Below are 20182 nucleotides of genomic sequence, written 5' to 3'. Positions count from 1 at the left end.
CTTCTAGGTCTTTGGTAATCTTTTCTTGCAACTTTTCGATCTTTGCATCCAGTCTTTTTTCAAAGTCCTGGATCATCTTCACCATCATTATTCTGAATTCTTTTTCTGGAAGGGTGCCTATCTCCTCTTCATTTAGTTATTTTTCTGGGGTTTTATTTTGTCCCTTCATCTGGTACAAAGTCCTCTGCCTCTTCATTTTCTCTATGTTTCTGTGGCTGTGGTTTTCAATCAACAGAATGAAATATTGGTGATACTGCTTGATACTGCTGTCTGTCCTCTTGTGGAGGAAGCTATCTAGGACACTCCGTGTGTGCTTCCTGATGGGAGAGACTAATGGTGGTTAGGGCTGGGTGGGCAGAGCTCAGTAAAACTTTACTCTGCTTCTCTGCCAATGGGTGGGGCTGTGTTTCCACCTTGCTGGTTTTTTGGCCTGAAGCTACCCAGCACTGGAGCTTACAGACTCGTTGGTGGGGCTAATGGTGGACTCTGGGAGGGCTCATGCCTATGAGCACTTCCCAGAACCCCTGCCCTCAGTGTCGCTGTTCCCTTGGTGAGCCACAGCTGCCCCCCATCTCTGCAGGCAACCCTCCAACACCAGCAGGTAGGTCTGGTTCAGTGCCCTGTGGGGTCACTGCTCCTTCCCCCTGGGTCCTGGTGGGATAGATTCAGTCTCTGAAATTTTAAATGACACATAAGACCAGGTGACTTAGTAGATATATACAGTGCATTCCATCTAAAAACAGCAGAATACACATTATTTTCACGTGTACATGGGATATTCTCCAGGATAGATAACGTGGTAGGCCACAAAGCAGGTCTCAACAAATTTAAGAAGATAGAAACTGTATCAAGCATCTTTAAGACCACAACAGTATGAATAGAAATCAATTATGGCAAGAAAAATGGATGAAATACAAATATATGGAGAATAAAGAACATTCTACTAAAAAACCAGTAGGTCAATGAAGAAATCATAAGGAAATCAGAAAATGCCTTGATGCACATTAAAATAAAAACAAAATTTTCCAAAATATATAGGACACAGCAAAAGCAGTTCTAAGAGGGAAGTTTATAGAGGTACAGGCCTAACACAAACAATGAAAATACTCTCAAATTAACAACTGAATCCATCATCTAAAGGAACTAGGAAAAGAACAGCAAACCAAGCCCAAAGTCAGCAAAATAATAAAGACTGGAGTGGAAACATAAAATAGCACCCCTTCCCCCAAAACAAAACAAAACAAAACAAATAAACAAACAAAAGAGCAATGAAAACAAGAGCTGGTTTCTTGAAAAGATGAACAAAATTGATAAGCCTTTAGCCAAACTCATCAAGAAAAGAAGAGCATCCAAATCAGTAAAATCATAAATGAAAGAGGAGAAACAACTGATATCACAGAAATACAAACAGTAATAAAAGAATACTCTGAACATTTATATGCCAACAAATTGGACAACCTAGAAGAAATGGATAAATTCCTAGAAAAAAAAGTGATCTTCCAAGAGTTAATCAGGAAGAACTATATAATCTGAACAGACTGATTACTGGTATTGAAATTGAATCAGTAATCAAAAACTCCCAAACAACAAAGTTCCGAGACCAGATGGCTTCAGAGGGGATTTCTACCAAACACATGAAGATAATTCATACCTGTCCTTCTCAAAGTTAATACCATTCTAAAAAAATTGAAGAGGAGGAAACACTTCCAAATTTGTCCTATAAGGCCGCCATTTCCCTGATACCAAAACCAAAGACACCACCAAAAAAAGAAAAAAGAAAGAGAAAAAATGACAGGCCAATATCCCTGATGAATGTAGGTGAAAAATCCTCAACAAAATATTAGTAAACTGAATTCAGTAATACACTAAAAGGATCATACACCATGATCAAGTGGGATTTATCCCAGTGATGCAAGGATAGTTCAATATCTACAAATCAGTCAATGTGGTATATCACATTAACAAAACAAGGGATAAAAATCGCATGATCATCTCAACAGATGCAGACAAAGCATCTGACAAAATTCAACATCCGGTCATGATAAAAAATCTCAATTAAGTTGGTATAGAGGGAATCTATCGCAACATAATAAAGCCCACTTATGACAAACCCACAGTTAACATTATGCTTAATGATGAAAAGCTGAAAACTTTTCCTCTAAGATCAATAACAAGACAAAGATGCCCATTCTCAACCATTTCTATTTAACATAGTATTGAAAGTCCTAGCCAAATCAGAGAAGAAAGAGAAATAAAAGTCATTAAAATTGGAAAAAAAAGAAGTAAACCATCACTATTTGCAGATGTCATGATACTATATATAGAAAACTCTAAAGTCTCCACCAAGAAACAATTAGAACCAATAGGTGAATTAGTAAAGTTGCAGGATAGAAGATTAACATACAGAAATCTGCTGCTTTTCTATACATGAATAATGAACTATCAGAAAGAAAATGCAGGAAAAAATCCCATTCACAATCTCATCAAAATGAATAAAATACCTAGGAACAAACTTAACCGAGGACATGAAAGACCTATACTCTGAAAATTATAAAACAATGATGAGAGAAACTGAAAATGATACAAACAAATGGAAGGATATCCCATGTTCATAGATGGGAAGAATTCATATTGTTAAAATGTCCACACTACCACTCTACATATTTAATGCAATCCTTGTCAAAATACTCATGACATTTTCACTAGGAAAAATAATTCTAAACTAGAATAAATAATTACAACTAGAACAAATAATTCTAAAATTTGTATGGAACCACCAAACACCCCAAATAGCCAAAGAAATCTTTGCCTGAAGAAAAAAGCACAATGCTGGAGGTATCATACTCTCTGTCTTCAGGCTATGCCACAAAGCTACAGTAATCAAAACAGTACAACAACACACACTTATCAGTGGAACAGGATAAAGTGCACCAGAAATAAACCCATGCGCATATGCTCAATTAATATCTGACAAAGGAGGCAAGAATATACAATGGGGAAAAGAGAGTCTCTTCAATAAGTGCTGTTGGGAAAACTGAAGAGCTACATGTAAAAGAATGAAATTGGAATATTTTCTCATACCATATACAAAAATAAACTCAAAATGGATTAAAGACCTAAATGTAAGACTGGAAACCATAAGACTCCTAGAAGAGAACAGGCAGTATGCTCTTTAACATAGGTCTTAGCCGTATATCTTTGAATCAGCATTTTCAGTCAAGAGAAACAAAAGCAAAAATAAGCAAATGGGACCTAATCAAACTTAAAAGCTTTTGCACAGCAAAGGAAACCATTAGCAAAACAAAAAGACAACCTACTGAGCAGGAGAAGATATTTGCAAAGGATATGTCTGATCAAGGGCTGAAAATACACATATATAAAGAACATATGCAGGACTTCCCTGGTGGCACAAGTGGTTGATAATCCATCTGCCAATGCGGGGGAGATGGGTTTGAGCCCTTGTCCGGGAAGATCCCATGTGCTGTAGAGCAACTGGGCCCATGTGCCACAACTACTTAGCCTGCATGCCACAACCACTGAAGCCTGTGTGCCTAGAGCCTTTGCTCCTCAACAGGAGAAGCCACCTCAATGAGAAACCTGTGCACCACAACAGGGAGTGGCCCCTGCTCTCTGCAACTAGAGAAAGCCTGTGCACAGCAACACCACCCAACACAGCCAGTACATAGATAATAAATTACTTAATTAATTTTTTTTAAAAAGAACACATGCAACTCAGCTTACAAAAGACAAACAACCCAATTAAAAAATGGGCAGAATATCTGAATAGGCACTTCTCCAAAGAAGATCCAGATGGCCAATTGGCACATGAAAAAACATTTAACATCACTAATCATCAGGGAAAAGAGAATCAAAGCCACAATGAGATCACCTCCCAAGTGTCAGAATGGCTATTATCAAAAAGACAACGAATAATAAGCATTGGGGAGGATGTACAGAAAGCGAACCCTTGTGCACAGTTGGTCGGAATGTAAATTGGCATAGTCATTGTGGAAAACCGTATGGAGGGTCCTCAAAAAATTAAAAATAGAACTGTCATACAATCCAGCAATTCCACTCCTCGGTATATATCCGAAGAAAATGAAAACAGTAATTTGAAAGGATATATGCACATCAATATTGATAGCAGCATTATTTACAATAGCCAAGATATGGGAGCAAACTGTGTCCATCAACAGATGATAAAGAAATCTTATATATATATATATATAATATATATAACATATATATATGATTGGACATGGAGAATATTACACTCAGTGAAATAAGTCAGAGAAAGACAAATACTATATATTTCCACTTACACATGGACTCTACAAAATAAAATAAACAAATGAATATAAGAAAACAGAAACAAACTTACAGATATAGAAAACATACTATTGGTGGTTACCAGTAGAGAGTAGGGGGTGGGGAGGGAGAAGACAGGGGAAGGGAATTAAGAGGTATAAATTACTATAAATATACAAAATAAATAAGGTACAAGGATATAATGTACAGTACAGGGAATATAGCCAATTATTTTATAATAATCTTAAATGAAGTATAATCTATACAAATATTGAATCACTATGTTGTGCTCTTGAAACTAATATAATATTGTAAAATCAACTATGTTTCAATTAAAAAAAAACCAAAAAAATGCCTTCACAGAAATCTCTGGAATAGTGTTTGACCAAACATTTGGCACCTTGACCCAGCCAAGTTGACACATAAAATTTACTATCACAGGATGGGACTCATCCTTCTGACAAGAAGGTCCCCATACCCTGCAACATTGACTAAGTGAGGGTTCCTGGGCCAATCCAAGTTACAAAAAATTAATAAAGCATAATATCTTAGTTTTATAGATTTAAATATGCTTCATAATATGTATATAAATATAATACACATTAAAAATTTTTTTGGTCTTTTGAAGTTCCAGCTTTTATAAAAAAACTGTTTATTTGAGATATAATTGACATATAACATTGTATTAGCTTTAGGTGTACAACATAATGATTTGATATATGTGTATATTGTGAAATGATTATCACAATAAGTTTATTTTTACATCCATCACCATACATAGATACAGATTTTTTTTTCTAATGATGAAAACTTTTAACATTTATTCACCTAGCAACTTTCAAACATACAATACATTATAGTTAACTATAGTCATCATGCTATACATTACATCCCCTGAACTTCTTGTCCCTAGGTCTGAAATGGTCTCTTGTACACAACATATATATGGGTCTTGTTTTTGTATCCATTCAGCCAGTCTGTGTCTTTTGGTTGGAGCATTTAGTCCATTTACATTCAAGATAATTATCGATATGTATGTTCCTATTACCATTTTCTTAATTGTTTTGGCTTTGTTTTTGTAGGTCCTTTTCTTCTCTTGTGCTTCCCACTTAGAGAAGTTCCTTTAGCATTTGTTGTAGGGCTGGTTTGGTGGTGCTGAATTCTCTTAGCTGTTGCTTGTCTGTAAAGCTTTTGATTTCTCCATCAAATCTGAATGAGATCCTTGCTGGGTAGAGTACTCTCGGTTGTAGGTTCTTCTCTTTCATCAATTTAAATATATTGTGCCCTTCCCTTCTGGCTTGCAGGGTTTCTGCTGAGAAATCAGCTGTTAACCTTACGGGAGTTCCTTTGTATGCTATTTGTCATTTTTCCCTGTTGCTTTTAATAATTTTTTGCTGTCTTTAATTTTTGTCAATTTGACTACTATGTGTTTTGGTGTGTTTCTCCTTGGGTTTATCCTGTTTGGGACTCTGCACTTCCTGGACTTGGGTGGCTATTTCCTTTTCCATGTTAGGGAAGTTTTCAACTAGAATCTCTTCCAATATTTTCTCAGGTCCTTTCTCTCTCTCTTCTCCTTCTGGGCCCCGTATAATGCAAATGTTGGTGCATTTAACATTGTCCCAGAGGTCTCTTAGGCTGTCTTCATTTCTTTTCATTCTTTTTTATTTATTCTTTTCTGCATCAGTGATTTTCACCATTCTTTCTTTCAGGTCACTTATTCACCCTTCTGCCTCAGTTAATCTGCTATTGGTTCCTTCTAGTGTATTTTTCATTTCAGTTACTCTACTGCTTATCTCTGTTTGTTTGTCTTTGTTAAACTTTTCTTGCATCTTTTCAATCTTTGCATCCAGTCTTTTTTTGAAGTCCTGGATCATCTTCACTATCATTATTCTGAATTCTTTTTCTGGAAGGTTGCCTGTCTCCACTTCATTTAGTTGTTTTTCTGGGGTTTTATTTTGTCCCTTCGTGTGGTACAAAGTCCTCTGCCTCTTCATTTTCTCTTTCTGTGGCTGTGGTTTTCACTCCACAGGCTGCAAGATTATAGTTCTTGCTACTTCTGTCTGCCCTCTGGTGGATGAGGCTATCTAAGAGGCTTGTGCATGCATCCTGATGGGAAGGACTGGTGGTGGGTAGAGCTGGGTGTTGCTTTGGTGGGCAGAGCTCATTAAAACTTTAATCCACTTGTCAGCTGATAGGTGGGGCTGAGTTCCCACCCTGTTGGTTGTTTGGCCTGAGGTGACCCCGGCACTGGAGTTTATGAGCTCTTTGGCAGGGCTAGTGGTGGACTCAGGGAGGGCTCACACCAATGAGCATTTCCCAGAACTCCTGCCGCCAGCATCCCTGTCCCTAAGGTGAGCCACAGCCCCCCCCCCCCCCACCTCTGCAGGCAACATTCCGACACCAGCAGGTAGATCTGGTTCAGTCTCCTGTGGGGTCACTGCTCCTTCCTTCAGGTCCTGGTGTGTACACTACTTTGTGTGTGCCCTCCAAAAGTGGAGTCTCTGTTTCCCTCAGTCCTGTGGAAGTCCTGCAATCAAATCCCATTGGCCTTCAAAGTCTGATTCTCTGGGGATTCCTCCTCCTGTTGCCAGACCCCAGGTTGGGAAGCCTGACATGGGGCTCAGAACCCTCTTTAGTGCATGGACTTCTCTGGTATAACTGTTCACTAGCTTGTGAGTCACCCACCCAGCATTTATGGGATTTGATTTTAATGTGATTGCACTCCTCCTACCCTCTCATTGTGGCTTTTCCTTTGTCTCTTGGTGTTTTGGTGAGTTTCAGTGTCTTTCTGTCGATGATTGTTGAGCAGTTAGTTGTAATTCCAGTATTCTGGCAAGAGAGAGTGAGTACACGTCCTCCTACTCTGCCATCTTGAACCATCTGCCTGGTCATTTTATATAAGTGGAATCATGTAATATTTAGCTTTTTGTGTTTGGTTTCTTGCACATACATAGTGTTTCCAAAGTTCATCAATATTGTAGCATGTATCAAGTTCATTCTTTCTGAGTAGGATTTCAGTGTATGAATAGTCTTATAGATATCCTATTTATCCATCATATTTTGATGGACACGTGTTTCTAGTTTTCATTCTTTTTGGTGGCTGAATAATATTTCATTGTATGGATATGCCACTTCTTAAAATCTATCAGTTGATAGTTATTTGTGTTGTTTCCACTTTCAGGTATTATGAATAATTCTGCTATGAACATATACATATATACAAGATTTTGTTTTCTGTTTTTTGTTTTTGTGAACATATGCTTTCACTTCTCTTGAATCTATACTTAGAAGTGGAATTTCTAAGTCATATGGTAAATTCTATGAGGAACTACAAAACCATTGTCTACAGTGGCTGCACCAGTTTAGCACCCGGAACCGCAATTTATAATGGTTTCAATTTCTCTACACTCTTATCAACAATTGATTTCCTTTTTAATTTTATGACTATAGCTGTCCTAATGAGTGTGAGGGGGTGTCTCATTATGGTTTTGATTTGCACTTCCCTAACAATTAATGATGTTGAACATCTTTTCATGTGGTTATTGGCCATTCATATATCTTTTTTGGAGAAATGTCTATTTAAATTTTTTGCTCATCTTCAGATTAGGTTCTTTGTCATTTTATTGTTGAGTTCTAAGAGTGTTTTAAAAAATATACTCACCATACTAGACTCTTATTATATATATTATTTACATACTTTCTCCTATTGTGTAGGTTGTGTTTTTGCTTTCTTGATAGTGTCTTTTGATGCATAGATGTCTTAATTTTGATGAAGTTCAATCAGTTATTTTTTTAAAAATTAAGTAATGAGGAAAAAATTTGATATTTACCCACATAATAAACATTCCAGTTCTGTTCATTTCTATGAGTAGAATTAAAATTTTATCTAACATCTTCTTCCAGCTTCAAGATTTTCCTTAATATATTTATTGTGCAGATCTGCTGGTGACAAAGCCCTTCAAGTTTTGTTTATCTGATAATGTAGTAGAGGGAAGTGAGATAGTTAGCTTTGCTATTTAATATCTCTGTACTATATTGCTTCATTTTGTAACAAGCATGTTTTAATATTATTATCAAACAAGAATTTAAAAAGAGAAAAACCATATTCAACTTCAACAAGGTTTAAATTTACTCTTTAAGGCAATTTTGCCTTTAAAATAGCATGTTACATTATAAAATAAATAACAAAATTTTATGTTTGCTCTCTTAATTTTTTTCCAGATTGCAATTTCTGTCCTACTGTTCCTTGGAAACCCACTTACTGAATATATTCTGAATAAGAAACCTACTGAGACAGTTCTCAGATAGGCAAATAAAGTCAAAATGAGAAAAAAATATTCAAAGAAATTTAGGTTAACCAGTTCTATTATTATGACTACCTATGTGGAAAGGTTTCAAAATAGCACATATTTTCTAACTTAACTTCTTTATTATCAAATTTTCTTACACATATTCAGTGAGAATCATAAAAGTATGGAATGATGTTGATAGTATGAAGTTGCTTTTGTTTCACAAATGTGTAACTTCACAGAGTAAGAGAAGTTCTGCAGAGAAAAATATTGAGCGCAGTATAAAAATATTATAGGCTCCCTCAGACACTTGAGAATTATTCACTATGCTATTTAACTTCATTAGCATATCACAGGCACTTTCCATATCCAGTCTGGAGGAAGAAGTAGAAAGTAATTCAGTATTTATCATTTGAGCTATTTACAGTCTTAAATGAACAACAGTTATTTTACAGAGTGAGCTATATTCTGACAGATTGAGGTTCTTCCTATAGGTGATGAAAAAAGGACTAATTTTTAAAAGTGAATTTAACCCATATTGGTAACTCATCCATACACTATGATTTATAGGAGGGAATGGTATTCATTGTGAGGTGGAGGATATGTTTTTTCTATCCTCTATAGCAGTTGGATGACATTTTCTGAGTGTGTGTGTCTTACCTGTAGTGTAGCAGCACTGGACATCGTATCAGAATCCATAATTTTGAGTCTTGGATCTGTTACTAACTAGTAGGATGATACTGAATAAGTCATTTAAAAATTTCTAAATCTGAGATTATTCACATCTAAAATGGGAACACAGTTATGACTCTACCCATCACAGAAGACTCATCAGAAATCAAAATAAGATAATGTTTGTAAAAGCAGTTTGTAAACTATAACGTTCTATACAAATGTATCATCATCTCAATCATCATCACACCATTTTCCACCCACAACTTTAAAAAAATTTACCTTCTCTCTCATAAGAGACTTTGTATTTTATGTATAAATGAGGAATGCCACATTTCTATCCCCTTCTATAAAAAATGGAGAAAAAAATGGAAGAAAGTCTGGTTTAATATTTTAAACATGTAATGATATTGCTTATATGCAGAATCTAAAGAAAAAATGATACAAATGAACTTATTTGTAAAACAGAAATAGACTCACAGACTTAGAGAATGAACTATGGTTACCAGAGGGGAAGAGTGGTGGGGGGAGGGATAGATTGGGAGTTTGGGATTGACATGTACACATTGCTATATTTAAAGAAGATAACCAACAAGGACCTATTGTAAAAATAAAAAATAGAATGAAATAAGGAAAAAATGTAATTTAATTAATAGATGAGGACATTTAGGATTTCCATGAAGAGGATATACTGACTTGAGAACTCAGCTTCCCCTTACTGTCTTCACTACAACCTAGCTCACACCATTGTCTTTCAAGTATCGCCAGTAGGCATATCTCAACACCTCACCTTTAGTCTTTGTACTTCCTACTCTGTTCTTCACTCTACCACAGATTTATCTTACTAAATGTAATCATATTATTCATTAATTTCCATTTGCATATGAGATAAAATCCAAACTTTTTAAATTGAAATATAGTTGATGTACAATATTATGTTTCAGATGTACTATATAGTGATTTGATATTTGGATATTATGAAATGATTACCACAATAAGTTTAGTAACCCTCTGTCCCTATACAAAGTTATTAAAATATAGTTCTAATGCTGTGTATTACATCCCTCTGGCTTATTTATTTTGTAACTGGAGGTTTGTACCTTTTAATACCCTTCACCTATTTCCCTCATCTCCCTTAACCCCTCCCCTCTGGCAACCATCCACTGCACTGGTTCTCTGTGTCTATGAGTCTTTTTTTTTTTTCTCTTTGTTTTGTTTTTTAGATTCCACAAATAAGTAAGATTATATGGTTTATCTTTTTCTGTCTGACTTATTTCACTTAGCATAATACCTTCTAAAACCATTTATGATGTTGCAAATGGCAAGATTTTATTTTTTAAATCTGATTAACATTCCATTATACATATACCACATCCTATTTATTTATCTGTCAGTGCTTACTTAGCTTGCTTCCATGTCTTGGCTATTGTAAATAGTGCTATGGTGAACATAAGGCTACATAGGGGTGCATATATGTTTTTGAATTAGTGTTTTTGTTTCCTTTGAGTAAATACCCAGAATTGGAATTGCTGGTTAGTATGGTCATTCTATTTTTTATTTTTAAAGGGATCTCTATACCATTTTCAATAGTGGCTGCACCAATTTACAATCCCACCAACAGTGCACAAGGGTTCCCTTTTCTCCTCACCGATGCTTGTTATTTGTTGTCTTTTTGATGATAGCCATTCTGACAGGTGTGAGGTGTTATCTCAATGCGGTTTTGATTTGCCATTCCCCAATGATTAGGGATGTTGAGCATCTTTTCATGTGCTGTTGGCCATCTGTATGTCTTCTTTTGGAAAATGTCTATTCAGGTTTTCTGTCCATTTTTTAACTGGGTTGTATCATTTTTTTGATGTTGAGTTGTATGAGTTCCTTCTATATTTTGGATATTAATCCTTTGTTGGATATATCATTTGCACATATCTTCTCCCATTCAATAGGTTAACTTTTATTTCATTGATAGTTTCCTCCACCGTGCAAAGCTTTCTATTTTGATGTAGTCCATTTTGTTTATGTTTGCTTATCTCTGTTGCCTTAGGAGACATCCAAAAAATATCGCTAAGACCAATGTCATAGAGCCTACTGCCTATGTTTTCTTCTAGGACTTTTATGATATCAGATCTTAACATTTAAGTCTTTAATCCATTTTGAGTTTATTTTTGTATATGGTGTGAGAAAATATTCCAGTTTGATTCTTTCAAATGTAGCTATCTTATTTTCCCAGTAACATTTATTGACGAGACTGTTTTTTCTCCATTGTATATTCTTGCCTTCTCTGTTAAAAATTAATTGATCTTATAAGCATGAGTTTATTTCTGGGCTCTGTTTTCTGTTCCATGGGTCTGTGTGTTTGTTTTTGTGCCAGTACCATACTGTTTTGATCACTGTAGCTTGGTAGTATGGTTTGAAGTCAGGGAGAGAGATACCTCCAGCTTTGTTCTTCTTTCTCAAGATTGCTTTGGCTATTTGGGGTCTTTTGTATTTCCATACTAATTTTAGAATTATTTGTTCCAGTTCTGTGAAAAATGCCATTGGTGTTTTGATAAGGAATTCATTGACTCTTTAGATTGCCTTGGGTAGTATGGTCATTTTAACAATATTAATTCTTCTAATTCATGAGTGCAGTATATCTTTCAATTTGTTTGTGCTGTCTTCACTTTCTTCATCAATGTCTTATAGTTTTGAGTACAAGATTTTTACCACCTTGGTTAGATCTAGGTATTTTATTTTTTTTGATGGAATTGTATATCAAAGTGTTTTCCTAATTTCTCATTTTGATAGTTCATTGTTAGTGTATAGAAATGCAACAGACTTTTTGTACACTAATTTTGTATCCTGTAACTTTACTGGATTCATTTATCATTTCTAATAGTTTTACTGGATTCATTTATCAATTCTAATAGTTCTTCTATATACAGTAGCATGTCATCTGCCATGACAATTTTACATCTTTATTTCCAATTTGAATTCCTATTATTTATTTTTCTTGTCTGATTGCTGTGGCTAGGCCTTCCAATACTATGTTGAATAAAAGTGGTGAGAATGGACATCCTTAGGGGAATTGCTTTCACCTTTTCAATGTTGAGTATAATGCTTGTTGTGGATTTGATATATGTGACTTTTATCATGTTGAGGTATGTTCCTTTTATAACCACTTTGTTGAGGGTTTCTTAAAATTCATAAATGGATGTTGAATTTTGTCAAAAGCTTTTCTTTGACCCAGCAATCCTACTGATGGGCATATACCCAGAAAACACCATAATTCAAAAAGACACGTGCACTCCAATGTTCATTGCAGCACTATTTACAATAGCCAGGACGTGGAAGCAACCTAAATGTCCATTAACAGATGAATGGATAAAAAAGATGTGGTACATATATACAGTGGAATATTACTCAGGTGTAAAAAGCAAGGAAACTGGGACATTTCTAGAGACATGGATGGACCTGGAGACTGTCATACAGAGTGAAGTGAGTCAGAAAGAGAAAAACAAATACCGTATATTAACACATATATGCAGACTATAGAAGAATGATACAAATCAACCGGTTTGCAAGGCGGAAATGGAGACACAGATGTAGAGAACAAACATATGGGCACCAAGTGGGGAAAGCGGGGAGGGTAGTGGGGGGAATGAATTGGGAGATTGGGATACCAAATTGTATGCTCTAAATATACGCAGTTTGTTGTATGTTAACTGTATCTCAATAAAAGTTCTAAAAAAAAAAAAAAAAGAGTTAAACATAGAATTACCATATGATCCAGCAATTCCACGTCTGGCTTTATATTCAAAAGAATTGAAAGTAGAGACTCAAACAGTTATTTATACACTTACATTCGTGGCAGCATTATTTACAATAGCCAAAAGGTGGAAACAACCTAAGTGTCCACTGATGGATGACTGGATAAGCAAAATGTGATATTCCTTGAAAAGGAAGGCTGAATAATAAATAATAAACACATTCTGACATTACAACAGCAATGCGTCTTGTAGACATTAGTATAGTAGTAAAGTAAGTCAGTCACCAAAGGACAAATGATTATAGTTGAGGTTGCTAGAGCAGTCATGTTGAGAAAGTCATCAAAGGCAGAAAGTAGAATGCTGATTGCTAGGGGCAGAGGTTGAGGGAGGAGGAGGAATGGGGATTTACAGTTTAATGGGTACAGAGTTTCAGTCTGGGAAGATGAAAAAAGTTTTGGAGATGGATGGTTGGTGACATTTGCACAACAATGTGAATGTACTTAATGCCACTCAACTATACACTTAAAAATAGTTAAATGGTAATTTTTATGTTATGTATATTTTACCACCAAAAAGAAAGACAATGAATTTGGATAAGGACAGTTGCAAGCGAGTACAGGTGGGAAAATTCCACTGATTCTTATAGTAAGTCCAGTCATCGCCTTCTCTTACGCACTCACTCATGTTCTCATTCAGTGAATACTGAATAACTACCTTCATCATGCCAAGCACAATTCTTGGTGCAGGAATTACAGCAACCGAACAACTCCCTTTGCAACCTCCCAGTTTGAGGAGGATATTTAACTAGAAGTCAGTCAACCAAGCAAACTCTCAATAGAAATGAAGACTGCAATTGTTACTCAAAGGCGTAACGGGTGCCACTGTTCTCAGAAGAAACGTCAACTTGTCCTAGCCCAAGGCTGACTCAGATACAAATGAGTGACCTCAAGTAACATGAAAAGTTTGGCAGAGCAATGGAAAATACATTTTGCAATGTCTTCAGTGGTTCTGGACATTCACATTCCATTCTCAGAGTTCAAATGGTCAAGAAAACTTTATGAAAACGAAAATTCTAAGAAAATATTTGCTATGATTTATTGACCAGTGCGCCTCCCCCTTCTCCCCCCCCTCTTTCTTTCTTCTGATGTAGACCATATCAGGATCGTCCGTGTGACGGACTGGAGTAGCCGTTGCTCCTGGCCACTTCTTCCAAACTCTCCAGCATCACAATCAAGTGATGTGTTTCTAGGCACAATGCTAGGCACTGAGTTTGTCTTCAGTTGTTCTAAGGTCAGTATTTTGGCAAGTACAATAATGTGTGTCAACATTTCATCTGAGACAATTGCTACAGGTGTCTGCTGAGTGTGACCTTTATAAGAGTATGGCCTCACACCATACTCTCAATTATCCTCTCAAAAATATTCACACTTGGACTTCCATGGTGGCACAGTGGTTAAGAACCCGCCTGCCAACACAGGGAACACAGGTTCGAGCCCTGGGACGGGAAGATCCCACATGCCGAGAAGCAACTGAGCCTGTGAGCCACAACTACTGAGCCCATGTGCCACAACTACTGAAGCCTGAGCCTAGAGCCTGTGTTCCACAACAAGAGAAATCACTGCAATGAGAAGCCCACGCACCACAACGAAGAGTAGCCTCCGCTTGCCACAACTGGAGAGAGCCCGTGCACAGCAATGAAGACCCAACACAGCCAAAATAAATAAATAAATAAAAATTTAATTTAAAAAAATCATAAATGGATGTTGAATTTTGTCAAAAGCTTTTCTTGCATCTATTGAGATGATCATGATTTCTACTCTTCAAATTTAATGTGGTGTATCACATTGATTTATTTGTGGATATTGAATTATCCTTGCATCCCTGGAATAAATCCCACTTGATCATGTTGTATGATTCTTGTAATGTATTGTTGAATTTGGTTTACTAATATTTTGTTGAGTAGTTTTGCATCTATGTTTATCAGTGATATTGGCTTGTAATTTTCTTTTTCTGTGGTGTCTTTATCTGATTCTGGAAATCCAAACTTTTTAGCTTGTTTCAGAAGGTCTGATCTAAACTTTCTCTCCAGTTTCTGAAACCTCCATAGTGAGCATTACTCGGAGTCAAAATATCCAGGATTACTGTAAAATGTTACATAAAATTTACTTCTGTTTATCATCTAAACATTTTAAGAATTTTTAAATGATTCTTTAATATCTGCCACTTTTTAACCACCACTCTTTTCCAATTGTGTATTCCAAGATTTTAATATCAATGACTTTTAAGTTAGGTATTATCATGTTATTTCCATGTGAGGAAATTAAAGCATTAGGGGATCAAATTCCAGAACCTAGAACATACATTTACTAAGAAATGCCTAAATACACTAGATACCGGAGCTCTAGCATAGTACTTCCCTTGTATTTATTTTTTAATAATTATGATCCTTGGGATTATTTTCTGAATATAAAGGCCAGGTAATCTGTAAGCAAACATACAAACAACTAAATCCCTTCATAAAACGATAAATATTTGGTTATATTTTCATCTAGTAATTATTGGTAATTGCAGATATTTTTACATTTTTTATTATTAAATATATGATTTTATAGCATTTTATTTTATATTACAAGAAGGATATTTTTGCATGTCATTAACTATACTTTAAGTAATTTGATGACTGCACTCTATGTCATCATATAGGATGCAATTCATTTAATTGGTTTTCTTTGGTCAAATATTTATATTTTAAGACTTTTGTGACATACTAAGTTGTTCTCATTTATTATTTCATCATCAACCTTTTACAACAGTAAAAGAGGTTCATTTCTTAGTGAAGGCCTCACCCAAACTGAGTATTGTATATATTTTCCCTACTACACTGTTATCTTAATTGATTTTAATAATTTATGTGAACTAGGGCAATAGCTTCATAAATAATTTTCACTTTTCCTATACTTTCTATTAATAAATTCTCCAAGCAGCAACTTTTAAATTTTAAACTATAAAATATTTAACATTTTTTATTGAAATAATTTATATATTGTAGAATTCACTGTTTTTTTTTTAAATTAATTTATTATTTTTTGGGGGGGAGGTACACCAAGTTCAATCATCTGTTTTTATACACATATCCCCGTATTCCCTCCCTCCCTCGAGGGAATATTCTTGTTTTATCAACATTTTATCAGACTTATCAATTTACACCTCTCATTGGCAAAAATTTACATCTCATCAAATTTTAATTTGAATTCTTCCTTTTATTAGTAAGACTGGTCTTCATCTTTATTGGCTATTGGATTTCTTTTTTTTTTGTTTTTTCAATTTCTGGTTATATTATTTGACCATTCTTCTATTGTTTCTTTCTCTAGGCCGTTTCTTACAGGTTTGTTACAATTTTTAATATATTCTGAATATTAATGCATTAGCAGTTGCATATATATTCATATTTTGATTTTTATGCTAACCTTTTCAAAGAGAAGTTTCAAATTTTAATTTGTCAGTTCTTTCCTTTATGGTTTATGCTGTCTGTGTCATATTTTGAAATCTTCTCCCACCCCAATTTCATAAAAATACTACATTTCTCTAAAACTTTGAAAAATTTTTATTTTATGTCTGGATTATTAATTCATGTTGATTTGATTTTTGCATACTGTATAAATAAGGTATTCAAATTAATTTTTCCATAGAGACAGTCAAATGTTAAAACACTACTGATAAATTAGTTATTATAATATTATACATATCTGCTGATATAAGGTGTTATTTCACTTATGCAACAAATTCTCACATATAAATTGTCTATTTACCCATTAAGTTCTTGGATATCTTGTACTAAATGTATCCTGGATTCTTTTATTTCTCTTGTGACTGGCATATTATTTCTATTTTATTTTTAGTGGGATTTGCTATTTATATTTGGGCTGATTTTGCATTGAAAAAGCTATCTGGGTTTTTAAAAATTACTTCCTGAAGTACATCCTTTAATAGAACTGATAGTGAGGGAATGTGAGTGGCAAATTCTCTTAGTCTTTGACTAAAAATACACTCCTTTTATCCATATCCTTGTGATATATTTCATTTGTGTATAAAAAATCTTGGTTGATCGATATTTACTATCAGCATCGTGGGGATATTATTCTATAGTCTTTATTTTGGCTATTGACCACCGTGCAACAAACTTTTTTTCTTTGTTGATTATGGACTTTTCTTTCTGGTGGCATTTATATTTTCCTCCTTACTCTTTATTTTCTTTTCATATGTAATTTTACTAGAATATGGTCAAAGTGAAATTCCTTTTACTTATTATAATCAGGACTTTTTCAATTCCTTTAATTTTAGGATTCACATCTTTTGTAACTGAAAAATTCTCATCAGCCATTTTTAAAATTATGGCTTTTCACCAATTGTCTCATTCTCTTCTTCTGAAATTTCTATTTTTATATATTAGGTCTTTTCATTCATTCTTCAGTGTTTCTTAATCTCTCTTTCATCTTTTTCATCTCTTCAACTTCTTTTATTGAAATCTATGTAATTCCCTCAGATATTTCCTCTAGCACACTGTCTCTTCAGCTATGTCTAATTTTTAAATTTTTATTGGCGTATAGTTGATTTACAATGTTGTGTTGGTTTCTGCTGTACAGCAAAGTGAATCAATTATACATACACATATATCCACTCTTTTTTTTGGATTCTTTTCCCATGTAGGTAATTACAGAGTATTGAGTAGAGTTCCCTCTGCTATACAGTAGGTTCTTATTAGTTATCTATTTTATATATAGTAGTGTGTATATGTTAATCCCAAATTCCCAATTTATCCTTCCCCTACTTTCCCCCCCAGTAACCATAAGTTTGTTTTCTACATCTGTGACTCTATTCCTGTTTTATAAGTTAATTTGTATCATTTTTTAGATTCCACATATAGGCGATATCATATATCTGCCTTTGTCTGACTTAATTCACTTAGTATGATAATCTCTAGGTTCATTCATGTTGCTGCAAATGGCATTATATAATTCTTTTTTTATGGCTACTATTCCATTATATATATGTACCACATCTTATTTATCCATCAATCTGTTGGTGGACATTTAGGTTGCTGTCTAATCTTCTTTTAAACTGATCCATTGAGTGTACTATTTTTAGATTTAATTTTATTTATTTATTTAAAAATTTTACTTTATTATTATTATTATTATTATTATTAATTTTTTTTGGATGCATTGGGTCTTCATTGCTGCGCATGGGCTTTCTCTAGTTGTGGCAAGCAGCGGCTAATCTTTGTTGCAGTCCATGAGCTTCTCAGTGCAGAGGCTTCTCTTGTTGCAGAGCATGGGCTGTAGGCATGCAGGCTTCAGTAACTGCAGTACGTGGGCTCAGTAGTTGCAGCATGCGGGTTCTAGGGAGCACGGGCTTCAGTAGTTGTTGTGCGAGGTCTCAGAAGCTGTGGCTCACAGGCTCTAGAGTGCAGGCTTCAGTAGTTCAGGCGCATGGGCTTAGTTGCTCCGTGAAATGTGGGATCTTCCTGGCCCAAGCATCAAACCTGTGTACCCTGCACTGGCAGGCGGATTCTTAACCACTGCGCCCCCAGGGAAGTCCCAAGTGCACGATTTTTTATATTTCTTCAAATACTTTTTGGATTTCTGGAAGTTCTCTTTCTATTTTCTTGAAATTTGTCTACTGTTTTTAAAATTTATACTACTTTATTCTTTGTGGCTTATATTATTTTATTTATCTTTCAGTTGTTTTAAACATAATTCCTTTGGAGTCTTACAGAACATTGTTTCACAATCTCAAGCTCCAGGGAGGCTAACCTCCTATTTGTTGTGTCTGCTGACTCTCACTCAAGGGGAATTTTTCACATTTTTGATTGCATGCTCATCTTCAGTAGAAACAGTTTTTCCCTTAGAAAAATTATTAAGTTTGAGCTGTAAAATTCTCCCTAGAGAATATTTTGCATGTGATTCACTGGGAAATAACCTGAGAACAGTTTATATATTAATTTGTTGGTTAGTTTAAGGATTCCTCATTATTCTGGTGACATAAATTTCCACTCTATACTCACTTGTGGTGCAGAGAACCCTTTTATCTTCCATCTTCTAGTGGTTGGAGGGTTTGTTTTTTTTTTAAATTACCATTTAGCTGAAAGGGCTTTAGACAAAAATCTCAATACAGTACTATCTCTCTACCATTCAGGAATCCAAGTCCATATCTCATATTCCCTCTGGACATTGAAACTCCAGGCTGTAGCCATTAGGTTTTATGTGCACATCCAAGTTTTTCCTACGCCTACTCAAGTGACAACCCCTGAACTTATACATCTGATTTTCAGTTAACCTGACTTCTCTCACTTGGGGATATACTTTTCTTTTTAATAAATTTATTTATTTATTTATTTATTTATTTATTGGCTGCGTTGCGTGTTCATTGCTGCACGCAGGCTTTCTCTAGTTGCGGTGAGCCAGTGGCTACTCTTCGTTGTGGTGCGTGGGCTTCTCAGTGCAGTGGCTTTCTCTTGTTGTGGAGTGCAGACTCTACGCGTGTGGGCTTCAGTAGTTGTGGCACACAGGCTCAATAGTTGTGGCTCTCGGGCTCTAGAGTGCAGGCTCAGTAATTGTGGCACAAGGGCTTAGTTGCTCCACGGCATGTGGGATCTTCTTGGACCAGGGATAAAACCCATGTCCCCTGTATTGGCAAGCAGATTCTTAATCACTGTGCCAACAGGGAAGTCCCTGCATTTCTTTCTTAGAGATATATCTTTCACATATTTCAAATTTTGTTTTGTTTTAATTTAGCATTTCTATGTGTTGTTATCAGAGAGGTCCAATATTAAGTCAGTGTTAATGCATCTAGTTCTAAACAGTAGTCAAAGTAGAGCATATATAACTTCTACATTTTATTTATTGAAGTATAGTTAACTTACAATGTTGTGTTAGTTTCAGGTGTACAGCAAAGTCCTAATTTATCTCCCTTTGCCACCCACTTTGGTAACCATAAGTTTGTTTTCTATGTCTATGAGTCTATTTCTGTTTTGTAAGTTCATTTATATCATTTTTTGAGATTCCACATATGAATGATATCATATGATATTTGTCTTTCTCTGTCTGACTTCACTAATATGATAATCTCTAGGTCCATCCAATTTATCCATTTTTAAAACTATTATCT

Source organism: Hippopotamus amphibius, chromosome 6, assembly GCF_030028045.1.
Source record: "Hippopotamus amphibius kiboko isolate mHipAmp2 chromosome 6, mHipAmp2.hap2, whole genome shotgun sequence".
NCBI classification, from domain to species: Eukaryota; Metazoa; Chordata; class Mammalia; order Artiodactyla; family Hippopotamidae; genus Hippopotamus; species Hippopotamus amphibius.
The sequence above is the reverse complement of the archived record's forward strand: the minus strand, read 5'-3'. Positions refer to the sequence as shown.